The sequence below is a fragment of the Pistacia vera genome, unplaced genomic scaffold (genome assembly GCF_008641045.1).
Source record: "Pistacia vera cultivar Batoury unplaced genomic scaffold, PisVer_v2 Contig754, whole genome shotgun sequence".
Lineage (NCBI taxonomy): Eukaryota > Viridiplantae > Streptophyta > Magnoliopsida > Sapindales > Anacardiaceae > Pistacia > Pistacia vera.
The window spans coordinates 703556-720747 of NW_022196617.1; the positions used below are offsets into that span (position 1 = coordinate 703556).

General features: G+C 35.5%; 1 pseudogene; it reads left to right on the top strand.

Moving 5' to 3' along the window:
* Positions 1–1054: 1054 nt before the first annotated feature.
* On the top strand, positions 1055–6903 carry LOC116115856 (annotated as a pseudogene).
* The last annotated feature ends 10289 nt before the right edge of the window (positions 6904–17192 follow it).

A 17192-nucleotide genomic window follows, 5' to 3' on the forward strand; every position in this document is an offset into this window, starting at 1 on the left:
ATAATGGGAGAGCTTATCACATTTAGTTTTTAATTTTATTTTTGAGACAGATGTAAAAGATAATGCAAAATCAATTGAGAAAATTAGTGACTTTCAATTGTCAGAATCTCCACATTCCAAATAATGTTTGGTGGGTTTTATTATCTTATTATAGGTATGTGTATAATTATTTGGTAATCTTTATGTGCATTAATAAAGTATATTATCTTAATCTTATGCTTAATTAGTAGACATTAGACAGCTCCAGTCACTAACAAATATTAGAATGTTATTAATTAGTATCAAATTAAATTTTCTCAATAAAAGCAAAGATAAATTAATTTTCAGTTGTAACACAAATTATTTAATCTAATTTAAAGGTAATTCAAGGATTTGATTGAGTTTGTTTTACAAAAAAAATAATATTTTGAAACTTCTATTTTGAAGATGGTGAAAATAAAGTAATGCTAAATTATAACTAAATCTCACAACTCACGTGATAGTTATCATTGTTCAGTTTGTAAAATAAGTTTTATCTATTCATTTGTGAACTGATAACGAGTTATACATTGTAAAAGAAAATGGTGAGATTGAATTGAAGTGGAAAAATTTTTAATATAATTACTATAATACTTATTAACATTCTTAATAACGTATTATTGAAGTAACTGTTTGTATTCTACCATAGAAGAAAAAGGGCCAAAAAAAAAAAAAAAATACCTGACACAACACTGAGTCACAGCCAGGTCACTCAACGAAGAGCTAAAAGTATAGAAAGCGGCAAATCGCATCGGGAAGCGGACAATCTGGAAAAGGTGAAACAAATACGACCACCACCTGGTGTAATCCTGATTGTGATCTCCCTAACTTCACTCTCCGTCTCCACCTGTCCATCTCTTTCTCGTTCTTTATTTCTCCCCATTATTTCTACTACTACTACTACTCAAACTCTTCTTAGCCCAACTCCCAATAAACAACCATAATTCCAACATTCTCTTTCTTGTTCAACAACATTTACGTTTATTCTGCATGCCATTTTCTTACAAAACCATTATAATCCAGAAAGCTTGACATAATGGCGGGGAACGAGTGGATTAATGGGTACTTGGAGGCGATATTGGACACGGGCTCGGGGGCCACGGCCATCGAGGAACACAAGCCGGTGTCGGTGAATTTGAGAGAAACGGGGCATCATTTTAACCCGACTAAGTTATTTGGGGAGAGGTGGTACCGAGTCGATGAGACTGATCTTCACCGGACTTGGCTCAAGGTTGTTGCCACCCGCAAACACCACGTGAGCGAAGTTCCAGGCTTGAGAACATGTGCTGGCGCATTTGGCACCTCACCCGCAAGAAGAAGCAGGTCTTTCTTTCTTTTTTCTCTATACTATGTATGAATGCATGCAAACATGTCGGTCGATTCCATTTGTTGAGGTTTTCCTGGATATTTGGTGTGGATTGTGTAGCTTCTTGGATGATTCATTCAGATAATGTCCTGGTTGGTTAAAGTTAATGGCCCGGGATCTGTTATATGTCCTAGAATAATTGTGGAAAACGAATTTTCGGGGTTGTATTTGTACATTAGACATTGAAAGGTTTAGACTTAAGATTGAGTTTAGCAAATTCTTAAATCTTGCAAATTTAGTGTGGTGAATGTGCACAACACTGTGAGATGACTATTGTAGTTCCTGTTATGAAAGAAAGATAGTGAGAACAATATACTATGGTCATGGATCTTAGCTTGCTTGGGGTCGCGCAGGAAGCTAATATGAGATGAAAATTTCAGTTTCTGTTTGTAATTATGATTTGATTTAATTGGCATGCTATATTTGAACAGCTGGAGTGGGAGGAAGGACAGCGGTTGGGTCATCGGAGATGGGAGCGGGAACAAGGCGGCGGGATGTGACTGAAGACATAGAGGACCTATCAGAAGGAGAAAAAGGAGATGCTTTGGGAGAGTTGGCGCAGCCTGAGACCCAAGGAAAAGGTTCCAGCGAAACTTGTCGAACTGGAAGTATGGTCTGATGATAAGAAGGAAAAGAAACTCTACATTGTCCTTATCAGGTATGAATCTCAGGCTTACTTTCAGGAAAATTTATTTTTAACTAACAAATTTGTCCACGAATAAAGGCTATAATCTTTCTCCTGCACATAAGCAAACAGAAAACACGACACCTTTTGACAACATCTCCATGTGAGATTTTACATACACGACAAACACAAACACAATAAAAAACGTCTAGCTATTTCATCAGATTTTCAAATACCATTAAAAAAGTCCATCTTCTTCTTTCTATAGCCAGCATAGTCATATATAGTGCCACCATCTGAGCTCTTCCAACAGCATGCAGCTGAAATACTATGAAATTACTAATCAAACTTCAACCAATATTCCACAAAACTGGAAATTTATATCTTGTGGAAAGTTAAAATCTATTTGTATGACTGGATCCCTTTTTAACCAACAAAAAAGAAGATAAAGGAGCAATAAGGAAAAGGGAAATCCTTCTCTAAAAATATTAAAGACCGAAAAACACCTAAAAGGAAACAACTGATCAACAGAGCCAGACAGAAAATCATCTTCAGATTCAAGCTACCTCCTCTTCCTATTAATCAAAAGTTCCCAACGATAAGAAAACAAAAAAAAAAAAAAAAAAAAAAAAAAAAAAAAAAAACATTTAAAAACCTATTAGGCGTGGTGGCAGCCGCTGCATGAGCTAGGGTGCAGCGGCCATTGCTGCCCGGGCCGTGGCGTGGCAGCCGCTGGTTCTTGGTCTTGAGCTCGGTAGCCACCGCCACCGCCGTCTGTTCCTAGGCTTTTGATTTGTAAAGGGTTCTAATTTGATTCCAGTGATGTGGTGACGACTCGCGGAGAGTGGCTTGGTTTGTAATTTCTTTTCTTTTATTATTATTTGTGTATATTTTATTCTTTTTGTAATTTCCAAAACTTCTTAGGCGGGTTCTTATTTTAACAAATTTTTAATTGGTGGAAAATGTTGGACCGTTAATTAAAAAAAAACCTCAAAGACTCTAAATGTAATTAACTCGTAATTCTTAGGATCATACATTTTGGCAATCATGAGTCAGTGTTAAGCTATGAACAAAGCAGGTGTAGTTATAATGTAGATTTGCTTTCTGTCTTTGTTATCTTTATGAACAGTTTGCATGGTTTGATCCGGGGAGAAAACATGGAGCTTGGTAGAGATTCCGACACTGGTGGACAGGTAGCTATTCCAATCACTTCAAATATTAACATGTTTATTAATGAATCTTTTTCATTTCATTGCTGTTGTGTTACACAAATAATTGTTAGGTGAAATATGTGGTAGAGCTTTCTCGGGCACTTGCAAGGATGCCTGGCGTGTACAGGGTAGATCTTTTTACACGCAAGTCGCTTCGCCTGAAGTTGATTGGAGTTACGGTGAGCCTACAGAAATGTGAGTAATATGTGTCTGAAGATGATGATGGAAATGGAAATGAAATGGGAGAGAGCAGCGGAGCATATATTATAAGGATCCCTTTGGTCCGCGGGATAAGTATCTTCGGAAAGAATTGCTCTGGCCGTTTATTCAAGAATTTGTAGATGGAGCTCTAGCTCACATTTTAATATGTCAAAGGTTTTAGGTGAACAAATTGGTGGGGACCGGCCCGTCTGGCCATATGTCATTCAGGCATTACGCGGATGCAGGGGATAGTGCGCTCTCTCTCGGGTTTTGAATGTCCCAATGGTTCTCACTGGACATTCACTTGGAAGAAACAAGCTTGAGCAGCTTCTTAAGCAGGGACGGCAGTCAAAGGAAGATATCAATTCGACATATAAGATTATGAGAAGGATAGAAGCTGAAGAGCTTTCCTTGATGCTGCAGAATTGTTATCACAAGTACCAAACAGGAGATTGAAGAGCAATGGGGACTTTATGATGGGTTTGATGTGAAGCTTGAGAAAGTTTTACGTGCTCGTGCTAGACGTGGCGTCAATTGCCATGGCCGATACATGCCAAGGATGGTGGTAAGAATAAACTATAGCTGTTTTCCTGCTTCTCACTTGAAAACTGTATTGCCTTCTCTATTTGAATTTATCTACTTAAATTTCAGTTTATATGCTTATAAGTTCAAGTTAAATACGCTTTTCAGGTTATTCCTCCTGGCATGGACTTCAGCAGTGTTGTGTGAGGTGCAAGAAGATGCCCCTGAGGTTGATGGGGACCTCGCCGCAATACGGGTGGTACTGATGGGTCTTCTCCAAAGGCACATTCCAGCAATATGGGCTGACGTGAGTGCCCTGTTTGCTAGCATTGTTTCTGTGGAACAGTATTATTTTAAACTTTTGTGTTTTTAACAGCTGAACTCTTTCGGCAGGTAATGCGGTTCCTTGCAAATCCCCACAAGCCAATATCTTGGCTTTATCAAGGCCTGCACCAAAGAAGAACATAACAACACTTTTGAGGGCCTTTGGAGAGTGTCGTTCCTTAAGAGAGCTTGCTAATTGTAAGTGATTCTGTTCAACTACATGAGTACTTGGGGACTGGTAATAATGCTTTTATACAGGTACTGATAATGGGGAACAGGGATGATATAGAAGAGATGACTGGTGGAATGCTAGCGTGTTACAACAGTATTGAAAATGATTGATAAGTATGATCTCTATGGTCAAGTTGCCTACCCAAAGATCACACAAGCAAACGATGTTCCAGACATAACCGGCTTGCAGCGAAAACAAAGGTTTAATTATTAAAGATGATCATGATTTTAGAACTTGCTTATATGGTTTTACATTGAGGATCATCTAAGTTGGTAACAATTTGGCAGGGAGTCTTCATAAATCCTGCATTGGTAGAACCATTGGGCTCACTTTGATTGAGGTTGTTTCCGAGGCATTACTAGATCCATGAAACCATAACTTATATGCAAGAAAATGAGTTTGATCTATATTTTTCTGAAATGTGTAGGCAGCAGCGCACGGGCTTCCGATGGTGGCTACTAAAAATGGAGGACCAGTTGACATCATCGGTAGGATGACCTTAGTCTAATTTCGAAATTATAAGAGTTTTTGTTATGAACTGTACGATTAGAAGTCTCAGGAAAAAGGGTTAAAATTGATTTTATAGGATTATTGGTTGAAATGTAACCAATGGCTGTCTTATTATGATTTTAGGCACTGAACAACGGTCTGTGGTGGATCCTCACAACAAAGAAGCCATCTGCAGATGCGCTGCTTACGTTGGTATCAGATAGGAATTTATGGCATGAATGTCGAAAGAATGGTTGGAAGAACATACCTCTTTACTCGTGGCCTGAGCATTGCCGCACTTACTTGACTAGAGTGGCTGCTTGCCGAATAAGGCACCCACAGTGGCAAAACTGATACTCCGCTGGATGAGATTCCTCAAGAAGAGTCATCTCTTAGACTCACTTAGGGTGCAGGATATGTCACTTAGGCTCTCTGTTGATGGAGAAAAAATCATTACTAAATGGATCTCTCGACTACACGGCTCCAGCTTCTGCTGACCTGTCCAAGATCAAGTGAAACACGTTCAAACAGATCAAGAAACCAGAATCTGATTCAACAATAATAAAGAAGTTGGGAAGAAAACACTTGACAGTGTGGCGAGCAAGTGATCCCATGTTGAGGCGGCGACGCAGATTAATGTATTGCACTTGACTGCTATGACAGCAAAGGGGCTCTGAAAAGAAAATGGTGCTCAGATAGTGCAAGATATGTTTTAAAGCTATGCGGTCTGACAGTCAAATTGCAAAAGTCTCAGGATTTGCTATAATCAAAAGCAGGGAGGGTCAGAGACAACGGAGTTCTTGAAGTCAGCAAAGATTCAAGTAAATGAATTTGATGCTTTGATTTGCAGTAGTGGAGGTGAAGTATATACCCAGGCGCTATACAGAAGATGGAAAACTTATTCCGGATCCAGACTATGCATATATATTGACTACCGTTGGGGTGTTGATGGCCTAAAGAAAACTATTTGGAAGCTGAGAATACACCTGAAGGTGGACCCGAATCCAGTAAATCTTCCGGCGTCATCGAGGCAGATGACAAATCAAGCAATGCAAACTGTATTTCCTTCTTGATAAAAAGTGCTAGTAGGTAAGGAAAACATGAGTTTTACTTCTGAGGGATTGGGCAGGGTCTAATGGTGGCTGGTTCACAGGTAAGACGCGTGATGATTTGAGGCAGAAACTAGGATGCGAGGTCTCCGGTGCCATCTAATGTATTGCAGGAACTCTACGAGAATTCAAATTGTACTCTCCTGCTTCGATCACAGGCATCAGGTATAGGACATTTTCAGAGCATTTCTGAATAGTACAGAAATTGGCTATGTTAGAAATGAGTTCATGCTACTAAAATATTGCATGAATTGGTTGTTAGGTACTGTCGTCGTTGGAGATGTGAATGTCACGAATATGTTTGTGGTTCTTGGTGAAAGCGGTGACACTGATTATGAGGAGTTGATTTCCGGAGCTCATAAACCTTGATCAGAGAGGCGTGGTGGAAAAAGGTTGTGGGGAATTACTGAGAACCGCAGAACCAAGAGATGACATTGTTCCGAAAGAGAGTCCTCTGATCGGATTCGTAAACGCCAATGCGAAGGTGGCTGAAATCGCGAATGCATTGAAACAACTGTCGAAAGCTAGTGTAGGAATGTGAGATAGTAATCTCTATTCTTTCTATCAAAATCAATATTTTGACAGTAATATAAAGAATTGAAAAAAAAATAAGGCTTTATGTTGTCAAATATGCATACAAAGTTCACTCTATTCTTCCTCTTCTTTTTCGATCTTCTCTCTCGTACACATGCGCGCACAACAGAAATGCATGCAGTTAACATATTGGATTGCAATGTGGCAGGTGAATGCAGCAGAATTTGACAAAGAGGTTAAAATCAAATGCATTTCCTATTTTAGAAAGCTACTGATAATGCAATGGCCTTTGTGCCATTACTTGTAAATTCAAATTTTCTAAACTTTAGTTAAATGTTGAGGAAGTATAAATATTTTGAATTTAATTAATTAAAAAATCTTAAAATCTAATTATTTTTTTTTTATTATGGACTGTTGGATTCTACATATCAACATATACTGAAGTAAATAAAATTGTGAGGAACTTTGGAAAGTGATAAAATTCACATTTTCATGCTTTATGAAAAACACCTGGATTCGAAGCCAGTGTTATTCATTATTCATACAGCATTTCCTCACAATCCTATAATTATAAGAACAATATTTTATTATTTCCCAAAAATTTTTAAATAATAATATCATACTAATTCCCAGGGCCGGCTTAAGGGGTAGGCAGGTGAGGCACCTGCCTAGGGCCCAAAAAAAGGGGGTCCAAATTTTGTATAAATTTTTTTTTTTTTTGAATATCTTACAAAAATGAAAATGGTTTATAATTTTTTATCAAGCCAAGGGCCAAAAAAAAAAAAAAAAAAAAAAGCCATAAAAGCCCAAATTTATTATAAACTTTTTACATATATTCCCACCTAAAGTTTAACAAAATAACAAGTTTGTACCTCTAGTTTTATATATTCTAGTTTATACCCCTAAATTAACACATTGAATCTCTTTTAACAATGGAAGACTAAAATAGTCATTTATATATCTCAAATTACTCACCCCCAATTCAATCCCAAAATTTAACATTCACATAAATCATCTCCAGCTCTCTTCTACTGCCAGTGGTTTGGAGTTGATTTCGGTCAATTTTGGTTCCGGTCGATTTTCTCACTAAAATCGACCGAAATCATCATTTTATCATTTCCCAACCTTGATAGCCCTTGATTTGACTAATTTTTAATGAATCTCGCAACCCAACTCCATCACACGACAACCATTTCCAGCCTTTTTGGCATGTAATCGACATTGGTGGCCTTCCCCGACACCACCATCTTCCTCCCTTCAGCCCTCTCACCAAAACCCCTATCATACCTTATCCGTTTACTTTGTTAATTGCCAACCATCGATACCTTTTGGGTCGTGACTTCTCAAGCATTTTCTTATCAATCTTGGCATTGGAAATCACTCATTTCACCACCCATCACTTCTCCAACATCTACTCTCCAAAACCCCTCACCAATCTAACCTTGTTAGCCTGCCGATTGCTATTCACCTCTCTTAGTGATTTTTCATCTCAAGAGGCAAAAATAAATAAATAAAAAAGAAATAATTTTTTAATATATGCTTATATTATTAGAGGGCCCCAAAGTAACTCCTGCCTAGGGTCACAAATGTTCTAAAGACGGCCCTGCTAATTCCATCGATAAATCCGATACCAGCTGTAGTGTTAAATAGGGTTTCACCTGAGCGTGTGCCACATGCAACTTCCATGCGCTGTAAAACTGCTTTCCATAGTTTTAGTGTCGAGGTTAAACTTTTAATTTTAAACTATTCTTTATACTTTGAAAATTAGGCCGAAAGACATGCACCCACCTATGGTTTGCCGTAAAGACAATATGGTACCCGAAAAGTTTGAAAATGAGCCACTTTTTGTCAGATTCTGTTAAAGATTTCCGTTTGATTAAGAATAATAATGCTAGAAAAGACTGAAATGCCCTTGAAATTTTTTATCTTCTCTTCTTCGTCTTTTTTGCTCTCTGTTTTCTTCCATCTCTTTATTTTGCTCTCTCTTCTTCTCCCTTGGATTTTGCCAAGATTCAAATGGTAAAGGGATAAATTTTATTGATTATGTTTACTCTAATTAAAATTAAATTTCCTAAAACCTCTCACAAGATCTCTTTCTTGTAAAATCATCAACACAACCACTTCACAGTCCATTCCAATCTCCCCCATCCTCCACCGTTGCAAACTTCTCAAAACCACCAACAAACACATCTTCATAACCTTGAAGAATTTTTTCAGAAGCCAATATCACCATCCTTTGGCAGCCAATAATTCCCTCTTTCACCCAGCAAACCCACCCACCCCATTCACCTTGCTCCCATCCCACACCTCACCCTTTCCCCATGTCCAGCAACCTATCAGCCCGCCCAACAACCCCAAAANCCCATCCTCCACCGTTGCAAACTTCTCAAAACCACCAACAAACACATCTTCATAACCTTGAAGAATTTTTTCAGAAGCCAATATCACCATCCTTTGGCAGCCAATAATTCCCTCTTTCACCCAGCAAACCCACCCACCCCATTCACCTTGCTCCCATCCCACACCTCACCCTTTCCCCATGTCCAGCAACCTATCAGCCCGCCCAACAACCCCAAAATGACATCATCCGCACCCACTTCACCGCCCAAAACAACCTGCAGCTCCGTAATCCTCAGTAAAAAATCAAAGTAGTCACAATCAATTCTTTTGGGTTTTTTTTTTTTTTAAGAAAATAAAAAGGAAAAAAGAAGGGGTATGGAGATCTTTGTGCCCTGAGATTAATAGAGGAGAAAACAATGGTAGCTGATTGAGGGAGGAGAGAGTGAATTAATATTTGTGGCCGGCGAATAAAGTGGAGTGGAGGTAGTGGTAGGGTGGGAGGCGTTGGCGGGATTTGAAACTGAGGAGGATTGGTGGAATTTAAGGCGTTGGAGGTAGTGCTAGGGAAGGGTAGAAACGAACGATGGCTGTGGATTAGGGACGGAGAAAGAGGGAATTATTGGCTGCTAAAGTAAAGAGGGAGATAAAGAGATGAAAACAGAGACAGAGATGAAGATAAAAAGGAATATCAAACTTTAAAGGGCATTTTAGTTTTTTATATCATTGTTATATTTAGCAAACGGAAATCCTTAACAGAATCTAACGGAAAATAGCTATTTGTTATTTTCAAACTTTTTGGGTATCTTATTATCTTTACGGCAAACTATGGGTAGGTGCACGTTGTTTGCCCTTGAAAATGATCACTAATGTCCCTATACCACCTCTCTTAAAATTTAGGGATATTTCTTAGAAAAAATATTAAATTATTGTAGCATAAATTAGTTATACAAATTATTATTTATTTGTAATTAAGGTTTCCTCCTCTGCATTGTATTGATGTAAATTAACAGTTGAAAATTGAAAAATTTTGTCTAAAATTTACGTTATAATAATATGACAATAAGGGACAACTTTGAAGAAGCGAGCGGTAAGAGATTAGAAATATGACTTGTGAACGATAGTTTTCAAATTATAGGGGGGCTTTTAAATGTAGAGAAGATCCCAATGGAAATAAGGATATTAACCTCATAAGTGACGTCCAGACCCCACGTGTCACTTCATCAAGCAAACCAATCCCAATTGCACAAACACTCAATCGAGTGGCCACTCTTCGCACTTCGCCACACGAGACACTCTCATACATTTTTAACAGTATTCTTTATTTTAGAGTATTTTTGTATAAATAAAAAATATTTTTATTGATTTTTAAAGATAAAAAATAAAAATTTTATTTAAATTTAATAAAATTTTTAAATTTTTGGAGAGAATATATTTTTTAAGAAAAATTAATAATAAGAGATAAATCATAAATAAAATATATAAAAATTTATAATTTATATTTAAAATTAGGATAAAAATAAAATTTGACTCTTTAAATATAATCTATAATTTATATTAACTATGTTTAATTTATAGATATAATAAAAGTGATTTAGTGATATTGCTCCTAACCAAAAAAAAAATTCTAGCCACGCCCCCACCTTCGCCAAACCATCACGCTCGCGATTCTCGTTCTTTCTAAACAAAAACAAAAGCAAAAAGGTTGGGAAGAGGAGAATTCAAAAGAATTTTATGTTAAAAGGGTTTTAGTAAGTTAGATTTGTGTTGCAGGATAGATCTGGTTGGTGGGCAACAGGTTAGTTAGTTCCCATATCATTTTCTTTTATTTTCTGTTTTTTGTTTTCTATTTTTAACACTCCTGGTTTTTGCTTGCTCCTTCGTTTAGTATAAATTAAAAACACTACAAATATGTGTGTATGCATATATATATAGATTCTTGTTTATTAATTTTTTCCCTTTTTTTGATGGATTAAATTTGTCGTTTTGTTGGGTCAAAAAGTTTGGCTTCAATGATTTCTGCTTATCTTGTTGGGGAAGTGTTTGTGTTGGTGTATAAGGGAATTTTTCAAATGGGGTTGAGGGGCTTGGTTCGTAATTGTGTTTTTCGGGGTATAATGATCCTATTAATTCTTAGATTGGCACAAAATTTGATTAGTTGTAAGATGAATTTGACGTGTTGTTTTTGTGTGATACTGCATAGTTGGGAGGATGGGTTTGGAAACTTTCTTGCGGTTGCTAATTTGATGAGTTAGAGTTAGGGCTGTGTAAGGGATGATTTAAGGTTTATAGGTTGATTAGGGTCTGGAAATTGGATGGTTATGGTGCCTTGTTGTAATGTTTAAAGAATACATAGATAGAGGTGGCATTGTCTGGTTTCATTCTCATGTTAGGATTTATAGTGTACTAAGACCGGTTGTGCGAATGTTTTGATAGGTTTGAAATATTTTAGGTGTTTTCTGTGTACTATGGATCATTTAGATTAGCTTGAACATTAGATGGACTCGAACTGTGATGCCAATTGTAGTAGAATTTATTTGTAATGGATGCTTCATGCTGGGGCGTCTTAGGTCTGTTGAGTCGTTTTCCCAATACATGGGAAATCTCGTTTTCCCAATACATTGGAAATTAAAGTGGTCATATATGGAACTCAAAAATTTTAAATAACGCCTTCTTTTTAGCAGGTCATTTATGCTTGCCACTTGGCATTATATTACTTCAGAATCACTCATATATTTTGGAAATCTTCTGTATATTGGTCAATTTCTGCCTCGGAAGCTGTGAATTTTGGATCTTTGTTTACACTTTTGTAGGCATTGTTTGGTTTTCTCTATTGGAATGTGTAATATTGCTTTTGAGAGCATATAATACTTTTGAGCTCTTAAAATCTGTCGAAGGACGTTTAAATAAATATTTTTATAAGACTTGAAAACAATTTACTACTTCCTATGTGGATTCTTATGCAAGGTCATCACATATTCAATAATTTTCTTTCCTTTTTGGGGAAATCTTATGTGATTATGAAGTTTTGGGGTAAAATAATCCATAATTAAAAATATTATAACGTGAATGGATCATAGCGATCTGCATTCTGGTGCACTTGTATGCTTGGCTTGTCTGAATATTTTTCAGCTCATTCAATTATGATCGTAGATTGTATTGATATCAATGAAGAAGTGCCATAAATGAATTTGAACATTGAGGTGCTCTAAAATTGGGTGTCTTTCTAATGCTTAAAAAATATCCTTCTATCTAATAGTTTCCATCTGAAACAGCTTCAGATGACCTTAATTAGTTGTAGCTTCAACAGCCTTCAGATGACCTTAATTAATTGCAGCTTCAACAGCCCGTAAGTGCAGGACATTTGAAGAATGTGCATTTCATCTTATTTGACCTATAGAAAATAGTAAAACTGTCGTACACTTCAGTGGCTGGATAATTTCTTGTTGAACAAAAGCATCCATTAATCCTTGGCAATTGCAATAGACTGGAAGAGGATTTTTCTTGTGTCCAGTCCTTTGCTTTTGCAGAAGTAATTAGTTGTCATATAGCTCATAAGGATGTGAAAAGAACTGCTTTTTGTCTGCTATTTGGGATCGTATTCTTAGGAATGATCTGCCCCAAAAGGGAAAACCTTTGATTTTTGGGTGCACCAGCTGACTTTCTGCATTCTGTAGCTTTACAATGACATTAATTTTGCAATTTCATTCGAGTTAGATTAATTGGCCTGAAAGCGGAATTGAAAAATGGAAAGAACAAAAGCAATGAGTTAAACCTATTGAAAAAAAAAAAATAAATAAAAAAATTGGTGATTTGAAAACCAACAAATAAAAAGAGCAATATTTATGAGTATTTAAGGATATGATATTTTTGGAAGATTAGGATGTTGGGTACTGATGCACTTATACTCTCTGCCACCTGTGTGGGTGAAGTGTCATGTGAAAGTTGAAAGGCATAAAAAAGATTTGAAGTCATTTTGGTTGAAATTCTCACTGAAACTTAATGATTCACCATTTATGGTATGAGACACTTAAACATGCTGCCAGTTTATTCTTGTTGTATCTCTTGATTNACATTAGCACAATACTTAATTAAATGATAAGAAATTTAATTAATTATAACATTACCTTATAAACATTTCATTATAAACATTAATTAAACATTACATTATAGTTAAATAATTACTCAATTAAATTATAATATTATTATATTACATTATATATTATGATCATTTACTTAATTATAGCATTACATAGTTAAATGATTACATAATTACATAATTAGTTATGAATTTATAACATTACATTATAAACATTAGTAATTTACTAATTTACTATATTATTACATTACTTAATTAAACGATTAAAAATTTAATTAATTATAACATTACCTTATATATTTATAATATAATTACTTAATCAATTATAACATTCCATTATAAACATTAGTATATTAATCAAATGATTTGAAATTTAATTAATTATAATATTAAATTATAGATTTATAGTATGATTACTTAATTCATTATAACATTACATTATACTATTATAGTATAATCATATAATTAATATAACATTACATAATTAAATGATTACTTAATTGATTATGACATTATATTATAAACATCAGTAATTTACTAATTTACATAATACTTAATCAAATTATTATAACATTATATTATAAATTTATGGTATGATTATTTAATTAATTATAACATTCTATTATAAATAATATTACAATACTTAATTAAATGATTAACAATTCAAGTGTTGCTTAGAGATTACAGGTTATGAGTTACATTGGACACAAATGAATGAATAATGAAAATTTGTTAGGGGTGTTTTTGTTATTTTTTAAACTAATAGGGGGTAATTGATTTTTTACAGGGTACCCTGGAAAGGAACCGGAACCTGCATTTTAGGTTCCGGTTTCTTGAATTGAAGAACCTGTACTGTGCGGTTCCAGTTCCGATTTCGGTTCCTTTTTTTGGGAACCTGCACTGTGCGGTTCCGGTTCCGGTTCTCCCGAAAAATGCAGGGTACCCGGAACCGCTCACCCCTAGACGTGTGTGTTATCTCTGACCTCGCCTCATGCCCACCTATAGAACTCGATATGCTCAGAGAAAGTGATAAATCTATGCCTTTACCAAAATTAAAGACAACCCATCAAAGATCAAATATGAAATCAATAGTAGAAACTAAAGATAAACCGAAATACCCAATAAGTGATTTTGTGTTTGGGAGCTGATTCGGATCAGATGAAAACAAACCCAACACAGAAATCGATAGAGAATAATCCAGCTATCAGAATAGGGTAAAGGTGAAAAGTTGAAGCCAAACAGAAAGGAGTTTCGCTTATATGAAGATGTTAACTGTGCTTATATACAGACATAGATTTTGTTTTCCTACACACAAAGTAATCTTCCCTCCACCATTCTAATTCCTATATACTTCGTTCTCTCCTACAGAGGAACTTCACAGAAAGCACTTTATGTAGAAACATATGGCTCCTTTGGTTCACTATTTTTACCTTATCCTATTCCAATATCCTATCCAATCATATACAAATACATATTTGTTTCAATATTCAGAATTCTCTTCAAAATACAATACTATTCTATTCAACTCAAAATATTTGGATTATTTTTACCTTCTAAGTTTGTTAATTTAACTAAACGCCCACAACAATAAAAGTTTATAAATTAACAAAAACACCCCAGTTGGATATGGCCGGTAGTGCGCCGATCTAGTATTTTCCAACGGCTGCTAGATATAACCGTTGATGGCTAGATCTGGCCACATCAGGCCATTGACGACGGTCATATCTTGACCATCGTTTAGCTGTCAACGATGGCCAAGATATGACCGGTGATGATGGCCAGATCCAGTGACCGTAGATCTAGCCTTTTCTGGCTAGATCCATGGTGGATCTAGTCGAAAAAGGTTAGATCGACGTACTACCGACCATATTCAGCCGATAGTGTCCCATTATTGCAGATTTCAACTACCTTCCAACGGTGCTAATCAGAATCTAACAAATATGGGCGGGTGGGGGTGTTTTTGCTAATTTATAAACTTTTATTGTTAGGGTATTTAGTTAAATTATCAAACCTAGAGGGTTAAAAACCATCTAAATATTTTCAAAAAATGCTATTAAAAAAATGTATAAAAACTTCTCAGAATACTATTTAACTCAACTGTTTCCAAAAGAATAACTATTAATCGCTTTTCTTACTCCAAAACCGTTTTCTAGAAAGCAATAAGCCAAATGGTTCATCCATAAAATTTTTTATCTATTTCCACCAAACACCACTGTAACATTAACATCTAAAGTACTCCTGATCACGCCATACATCTCCAAATTAAACTCTTCTAATCCAACAAACAACTATCAAATTACATAAAACCACAACCAACAATATATACCATAAAAAAAAAATAATAATAAAAAGAAAAAACAAACCTTCATGGCAAAGTTAATAGCATTAATAGTAGCAAGCCACTGATTCTCTTTAATGAATCAGGCAATTGTAGCGGCCAAAGTTTGAATTTTAAGTTCAATTCTTTTCTCATTCAAATAGGACTCTTGCATGCTACCATTCATTGCATCCATCAATAAATCAGTACCCTTTTCTGTTAAGTGACAAAAAATCAGCATCATCAAAGTCAGGTCCATTATAAAATAAAGGCACATGACCATAAAAGATTGTGACTAAGGAAAGTAGAAGTAGGTAAATATAAAATCAAGGTCCACAAACCCTCAATATAATCACAAATGAGGATCTATCACAGAGTAGATCTCAATTATAAATTTTCTCACCACAAATCTATGATGCACACATAAAGGCAAGGGTTTTATCGCATTGATATGAACATGAACCACATCACCTATAAGAAATATTAAAATCAGAAGAATTTCATATAATTTACAACAATTTTGCATTGGATCCCAATGAAGATAACACGAAAAGCAGATAACAACAACAACAAAGGATACATAAAACCACAACCAACAATATATACCATAAAAAAAGTTAAAAAGAAAAAACGAACCTTCATGACAGAGTTAATAGCATTGGTAGTAGCAAGCAACTGATTAGTCTGTTTCATGAATCAGGCAATTGTTGCTGCCCAAGTATGAATTGAACCCCTATAATTTTATTCACAATTTTGCTTTCTCAGTATTTTATCATAACATTGTTTTGGTAAATATGAATTAAGAATGTGAACTTACAACACTGAGAAGATCAACTGTTGCATGAAAATTGACAGACATGGTTTGAGAATATCATGTGTTAAAGAGCTTCCTGAATGGTCCATCCTTCCTGTCTTTGGCGGCTTCGGTTAGAGCAAGGAACCTCTTGAATCCCGATGTGGCTGCTTCTTGTCCAAGTGCAGCTGCTCTGGTTAGCGCGTATTCTCACGAAGCAATAAAACCAAGTGAAGCATTATTTGTAATCACTGGAGCTGCAGGAGCCGCAGGTACAGCCGGAACAACTGATGGTGTAATAGAAGGTTGCGTAGTTGCTGGACCATGTTTGTTGAAGTCATCGAGTATAGTCTGCTGATCAGCTTTTTTAAGACCCTGTACATGCCATACTCCAATTAAGCCCATAACTAAAGCTTATGCAAATAACACGAAACATTTAAACTCGGAACATATATTTTATTTTCTCTAGTTTAAGTCATTTAGGCAAATGTAGAATAGATTTAAACCCTTTGACAATATAAATGAGAGTAGAATATGCTCAATAACACAGTTGGAACTGCTAATTGAATAGGTAAAATATCTCTTCAAAATTGAATCAAATATATACTATTTCATTCTTATTGAAATCCCTTAACCAATTCAAATGGACCTGCCTGAAACCACAAATGTAGAACATCTTAAAAATGTAATTTTTGCTGAGAAACTCTCAATAAAATCACTGCACTTATCAACTTAGTAGATACCTATTAGTTTTGTCTCAGTCAACTGCCAATTACAACTATAAATAGAAAATAACGTAGAGCAATTCATATCATATAACTTTATAATCATGAAAGTAGGACTTCTCATTAGAATATAGCATCTAATTCATCATGCACTATCCATTAGGTTTACGGTTTGTACTTTGTGTCAGTGAAAACGTGAAGAGATTTCATCCACCAACCAATCACATGCTGTCATATATTCACCAACCAATCACATGCTGCCACTTGCATCATCAATTTTAGAATCCTAG